The following is a 7808-nucleotide window of genomic DNA, read 5'->3' on the forward strand; positions in this document are numbered from 1 at the left end:
CCAAGATAGCAATTCATGGTGCATGATGGAGCAAGATCTTAGTAGGGACAAATCAGTTGTGGCAGAACTGTCGGTACACTCAGACAGGAGTACCCTCTCCTACAAGACAAGGACGAAGACGCTCAGGAGCGACAACCACGGACCACGGGTCCGGACCCCCGCGGACAGGTCCCGAACCTCCGCGGGCCGGACCTGGGCCTCTACAAGGGGAAGCCGGACCTCCAGTAGGCCTGAGTCATCGAGCCAGCCAAGGGACCCGGACCCAGCACCCTATTTGGGTAGGAGTCCTGAGCCCTCGCAAGCCCCTGTGGGCGCGGCCGCCGACCCCAGGGTCCGGCGCCGCCACGTGTCCCACAGGGCCGACCTCCGGACCTCTGCTCCCCGCTTGGGCAGGGGTCCGGAACCGCCACGTGCCCCTGTGGGCGCGGCCGCCGACCCCCCGGGTCCGGTGCCGCCACGTGTCCCATAGGCACGAGTCTTTTGCCTGAAGCCAGCCCTCTTGCCGCATTAAATGCTGGTGGTTGGGGCGTGCGCTGCCAGAGCAGGGCATCGGATACCCACTCACGGGTTGGACATGCGTGACATGACAACACGGTAAGCCCGCCTGTTTCCAAGGCGGCTCGTCTGTTACCGAGGCACGCAGCAGTGTCTCAGCGCCGCGCGCGCGGGCGACGAGTCATGATGACCAGCTACCAACTGGAGCAACAGTGCACGCTGCTACATCGGACTGAGTCAGTAGTTCGGCGCTTCATCATGACCTCGACGCGCGGCTCCAGAGACTAGACTCTACTCCGACAGGACAGCTCAAGACCATCCTTGGTCAGAAGCTACGCACGGAATCCGACGAAAAGATCTCCGGATCTGAGGCATTGAAGGCCAAAGTGTAGTTTATAATACATCGCCGGGCACCTGTCGGGGTCCCGCTAAGTGTACTGCTCCCTTTGGGCTTATAAAAGGGAGAGCACGCACGGTAGAAGGGGGGTTCCACAAGCTTTCACACATGCAGAGACAGGCATAGCTCCTCCCCCAGCTTGCACACAAGCTCAGGCAATACATCACATAGTGGACGTAGGGTATTACGCTCCGGCGGCCCGAACCACTATAAATCCTTGTGTGCTTCCGTGTTCTTACGCCTCTAGATCGAGCATTACTTGACTGCCCCCAATCACATCCTACACTTAGGATTAGGCGGGTGCATTCCGCCACCCGACTGTGGTTTTCCACACCACGACAAGAACCACCTGAATTATCCCGGCTCAAATGCGCTGGCCATCACCATAAAGGCAACACCGACACAAACGCACTTCAAACGGAACAATTCTTGGTCTGTTGGGTAACGTCCCGATACAACCACCGGTTCTCGGATCGAACAAGCATACCCCGCACGATGGCGAGTCCAGAGATATTACAACTACATATTTTACAACACAAGTATATAGTTATTACAAACCAATTCAAAGCATTATTACAGATCCAAACTCGTAAACGTTATACAAGCCATAAGTTTAAAATTCAGAGTTTAAAGTAGCGGAAAGAAAACACGACGGTTACAACACGTCGTCAAAGTATACCAAGCTAGACGAAGGGTACATCGATCTGTCAGTACTGCAGGACCATGCATGTGTACATGGGAGGCTCGTGATAGCCGCAGGATGCATATATGTATGTATATGCTCTTAATTAATTCAGTCATAAAAGCTTGAGACACGTTGCTTACTCATAATTAATTAATTCATGGCTGATGATGGTGGTCCGGCCGGACTCCGTCCTGCTCCTACGTGTGCAGCTGCAGCAGCTGCAGCAGTAGTGCAGGTCCCCTTGGATTCTCCTCATAATCCGCCGTGCTCCTGCGCCTCGGCAGCGTGCCCACCGTCATTGCATTGTGTCCTCCACCGGCGAGGATGGCAGCCCCAACAATGTCGCTTTGGACTTTGGATCAGGTCGGCAAGTTGGCCCATCATGCACAAGTTCTCCAATTGCCGTGTATGCATAGGCAAAGCATGTGGACGACACAGGGGACTAGTCTACAACATTCTTCACGCCCCTGTATCGGAGTCGATCTTGTTAAATCTCTGTGAAGCAGAGTGGTCATCGTAGATACAATACAAGGATGAACTCTGAGCATGAAGCTCTTGCCAGCTAGAATTCAGACCCTAATCATTTGTAGGTTTGACAAGGCTAGCATACAACCAACAGTTTTGTCCATGGATCAGAATATCAGATCAGAGTATTCTTCTTGATCAGATCAGATTTCCAACTGGGCGCTCACAGACTCAGACCGGGCTGAGTTACTGTCACTACAGTAGTATCAGAGTTCTGAGTTAGTGTCGGCGGGGCTCTGTATGTACTCGGTCAACCGAGGAGACGAAGCTACCTTGCCTACCTACCTACCGCATCGACACTGTTGTGTCTTTGTCAACACTTGAAGCGGCGCGAGCGACGTGCCGGCATCGATCGTGCTTCGTTCAGATGGCAAACACCATGCATGTTGTCCTCGCTCGCTCCTTGTCATCTTGGATGGATGCTGAGATCGGCCGTGTGGGTCTCCCATGGCCATGGATCAGAGTCAGTCGTCGCTGCAGCATCGTCCTGCTGGATCCGAAATTCTTGCGGCGCAGCACATGCATGTGCATCCCCCCCTTTGACCATACGCGCGTGCGCCTAGCTATCTGCCTCTTGGACCAGCTGACTCAACAAGCAGAGAACGTGCAGTCTGAATGTGAATGTTGTGGTGGTGGTGGTGGTGTGCATAAACAAACGTCGCAACTTGTGTGCAATTTGCCATGTGTTTGATCCATGCATGCCGAGAGTCGAGTGAGATCGTTTAGCTAGCGGCCCGGGGCGCCGCTAATGATTGTGTGTGTGGCTTGTTGCCTGCATCTGCTTGTTGCATGTCTGATTAATTTTTATGAAACAGGAGAGGTTTCCACCCCTACTGAATATTAAAAAGAAAACAAGTGCAACGGGGCTAAGAGTGGCGTCCACAAGGTTCACGGGACAAAAAAAGGAAACGAAAAAAAATAAAAGAAATTACGAGAGGTTACATATCTATCCATTCTTTCATCAACACTTCCATGGAACTCTTTGCTCTTAGAACAACCAAGGCAAACTCTCTTTTGGAAAATGAATATTGTATGTTGTTGTGTCGGCTGCACGCTTTCTGAAGTTAAAACCACTGTAGGTCATCCAAATACCCCAGCTGATGAGAATAACTATTTCCATGAAAAAAAAGGCAGACCGAGCTGATCACGAAAGGCCGCCACCACAATCTCTTTTTTTCTAAAAAGAGAAATTTTATTGATTTCAAACACAACACATCAAGGTGATACATCGTCTTGAAATTTTTCCGACCTCTGCCTAAACGGCACACAGCCTAAAAGAGTTTGACATAGGTCCTTCCACACTAATGACTATCAATTCTAAGACTAGACTGCCACCCAAGTACTCGGGCAAAAAAATCATTGGCCACCTGTGTCAAGAAATGAGATGCCGCTACAAGCTTATCCTGCAAAATATGCTTCTGAAGGATAGCCCACGTACGGAGCCACCACAATTCCTGGAGTGACAGCAGGGGGAGTTAGCCAAAAATGATGCCAAAAACTCTTGCAAAGGGGCAATGTAGAAATAGGTGTTCGATGTCTCCTCTATGTTGTCCCCATAGAGAACACAGTTGTAGAACTGCAATAACTGTTGGAGTAATGGGCTTGGCCCATTACTTCTAAAGCATTAAAAGAATTTAAAGCCCACTATTAATACTAGGGAATCAATGCTTAATTCCGTACCGGGAATTGAGGAGGATCTCAACCGACTTAAAAGGTGGACTTCGTGTACACCACTTGTGAAGCCGGTAAGAGGAGGACGGTGAACCACACGCGCGCGCTCGCTCGCCTCGCCGGGCCGGGCCGGGCCGGGCCGTGGCCGGGCCGGGCCGTGGCCGTGGCCGTGGCCGAGACGAGGCGCGGCGCGGCCGGCCGAACGGGCGGTGCGGTGCGAATTTCATAGTAATAGAAATCCATGTCCTACCGAGACAGAATTTCGAACTACCTTTGCGTTTTGGATTTGGATCTTTTTCGTATTTCAAAATAGTGAAAAAGTCAAATAAGAGGTGTGCGCGGCCGGACGTGACGTGCATGTGCCGGTGCGGTGCGGTGCGGTGCGACGTGATGTGCTGAGATGAGAAGGATGTTTTGTAGTAAAGAGTATTAAAACAGAGGGTTAATGTCGTCACTAATGACCGGACATTGAAGGCTCTTTACGACGTCCAGGTTCGTTGAACCTGAGGCACATTAACTGCCGCTCATCAAAGCCATTCATGACGTCCAGGTTCGTTGAACCTGAGGCATATCGTGCCTATATAAACCAGCACCCTCTCCTCTCATCCTCACTCATCTCAAGCACTCATCCAGGTACTCCTCTTCAGGAGACCTCTCCCTTCTCCCTCAGCTGCTTTCTGCCTTCCCCACCGCTAGCACTGCGCGCACAGGTCTAGCGAGAGCAGGGCCTCCGGAACCTCTGCTCGCTGAAGGTCCTGCACGGGACGCGGGCAATTAGGTTTTTGGGGAGCGTCTTGACGCGACTGCTCGCTCCCTGAACGACTCCTTCGTCTACTTCCCGGCGTAACCGTTCGTGGGACTGCACTGCGAACATCTTCCTGCATCGACATAGTTCGGCTACTTCGAGCAAGACCAGTCGAATAGCATGTCTATTCCAGCTGGTAACGGCGCAACCGGTGCCTCCGACACTGGTCCCGCCTTGGGGTACTTACTAAACCTACTCTGGTTTAATTCTTTGTTCATGCTTATTAGTGAGAATTACATGAACACATGCACATATCTTGTACACACATTATCACTCATCTATATCATGAAATTGATATTAATATTTGGAATTAAAATATACCGAAAATTGCCTAGATATCTAACAATCCAAAAACCTAAGCGTGTTAATAGGCTTTCGGTATCTAGCTTTGCTGCATCAATCAAACCACCACCTTTTGATGGTTCAAATTACAAACGTTGGCAAGAGCGGCTTATACTGTGGTTAACACTATCGAGAGTGATCCATGTGAAAGAGAGTAAGCCTGAACAATTCTCTCCAGAGGAAGAGAGTGCGTTCGATGAGGCTGATATCCTCTTTCGAGGCTTGATCATTAGTGTTCTCGGTGATAACCTGGTGGATTCTAATATCCGGCTGCCAACTGGCAAAGCATTGTGGGATGCTCTTGAGGCTCAATATGGAGTATCTGACGCCGGGAGTGAGTTGTATATCATGGAGCAGTTCCTTGAGTACAGGATGGTCGAAGACCGTTCTGTAGTGGAACAGGCTCATGAAATACATACTCTGGCAAAAGATCTCAAAAATTGCAGCAAAGAGTCCCCATGTGTGTTACCCAATAAGTTTGTGGCCGGAGGTATAATCTCTAAGCTGCCACCTTCTTGGAGGGACTTTGCTACTTCTCTAAAACACAAGAGACAGGAGTTCACAATAGATGGACTCATAGAGACTCTTGATGTTGAGGAGAAGGCGAGAGCAAAGGACATACGTGGGAAAAGAGTTGTTGGTGCTTCAAGTGCCAATCTTGTTCAGAAGAACAACTCCCACAAGAACAAGAAAAAGCCACCGCAGAACCAACCAAAGACTAAGAAGACAACCACTTTTAAGAAGAAGAAGACGGGAGCTTGCTATGTGTGCGCTAGTACGGATCACTTTGCTGCAAAGTGTCCGAACCGCAAAGGCAACGACTCCGCCAACATGGTTATTAGCGAGCCTGGAGGAACTTCGGGGTACGGTAATTTATTACCTACTGTTCTTTCAGTCTTTGGTTCACCCGAGTGGTGGGTTGACACTGGTGCTAATATTCATGTTTGTGCTGATGCTTCTTTGTTCTCTTCTTACCAGACCGGCGGGACTTCCTCCTTGCTGATGGGGAACGGATCACATGCGCGTGTTCTTGGTGTTGGTACGGTAAATCTGAAGTTTATTTCGGGGAAGACCGTGCAGCTGAAGACCGTGCAGCATGTCCCCACCATCAAGAAGAATTTAGTCAGCGGCTCTCTACTGTGTAGAGATGGTTTCAAATTAGTCTTTGAGTCCAATAAATGTATCTTGTCTAAGTTTGGTACTTTTGTTGGAAAAAGTTATGAAAGTGGAGGCTTGTTCCGTCTTTCTTTGTCAGATGTTTGTAATAAAATTGCATACAATGTTATTAACGTTGATGAAACAAATGTTTGGCATTCGAGGCTTTGTCACGTTAATTTTGGTTGTATGATGCGCTTAGCTAATTTGAGCTTAATTCCAAAGTTCACTTTTGTCAAAAATTCTAAGTGTCATGTATGTGTTGAATCAAAACAAACTCGTAAGCCTCATAAGACCGCGGAGGCAAGGAGCTTGGCACCCTTAGAATTAATTCATTCCGATTTGTGCGAAATGAATGGAGTGTTGACAAAAGGTGGTAAAAAATATTTCATGACTTTGATTGATGATAGTACTAGATTTTGTTACATCTATTTGTTGAAGTCAAAAGATGAAGCTTTACACTACTTTAAAATCTATAAAGCTGAAGTAGAAAACCAACTTGAGAGAAAGATCAAAAGAGTTAGGTCAGATCGTGGTGGCGAGTATTTCTCAAATTTATTTACTTTATTCTGCGAGGAACATGGTATTATTCATGAAAGGATGCCTCCCTATTCACCTCAGTCAAATGGGGTTGCCGAAAGAAAGAACCGCACTCTAACGGATTTGGTTAACGCCATGTTAGATACAGCGGGACTTTCCAAGGAATGGTGGGGTGAGGCTATATTGACTGCATGTCATGTCCTAAACCGTGTTCCTACAAAGAATAAAGAGATAACTCCATTCGAGGAATGGGAGAAGAAAAGGCCAACACTGTCATACTTACGTACATGGGGTTGTTTGGCAAAAGTGAGTGTGCCAATAACCAAGAAACGTAAGCTTGGACCTAAAACTGTGGATTGTATCTTTCTAGGTTATGCTATTCACAGCGTTGGATATTATAACAGCACCGTCCAAATTAGACCGGCTTAAATGCACTAACCAGCATCTTAATACTTAATCCAGTTACTGTGCACTTAAAACGGTGTAACCTGACAGGCTGTCGGGTAAAATCCCGATTGAACTACTGTACTCCAGGATCGCAATTGCACTTAGACCCGTACGAAGACGAGCACAGGTGTTACCCGCATATAGAAATCTTCAAATTAATTTACAACACCAGTTTTACATAAAAGTCTTAAATACAAACAACAGAGTTCAAACGCACATCGGAAGTTTAAAACTGAGTTCGAAATACAATACGATAGCTACGACGACGATAAAAGGTGAGCTCCACATCCTGCCCACCGATGTGACGCCAACCTGCCCAATCTTCACGGGGAAGACGGGGCCCCACTCGACGGTCCAACCTGGAGGAAGCGGCTGTCCGATCCAGGACGCACAGATCTCCTCGAAGTCCGCCGGGACACAACCTGCTTAAAAGGGTACAACAACAACCCTGAGTATACTAATACTCAGCAAGGCTTACCCGACCTTGGGTATACTTAGCCCATTACCTAGACATGCAAAGCTTTTTGGCTCTGGAGTTCTTTTGCTGAAAAGCTGCTATAAGTGAATCCTTACTTTCAATATTTTAGCTCCATTTAGTATACCAAGTATTACTAAGTTCGCCTATTCATCTAAAAACACACATGGTGGAACAGATTATCTTTTAGTAACTTCCAAACCAGTCTTTTCCATTCCGTTTCTATTCCACTTTCTTACTACGATGTGACAAAGAGATCAAGGCTCTCATA

Source organism: Panicum virgatum, chromosome 5K (genome assembly GCF_016808335.1).
Source record: "Panicum virgatum strain AP13 chromosome 5K, P.virgatum_v5, whole genome shotgun sequence".
Classification (NCBI taxonomy): Eukaryota; Viridiplantae; Streptophyta; class Magnoliopsida; order Poales; family Poaceae; genus Panicum; species Panicum virgatum.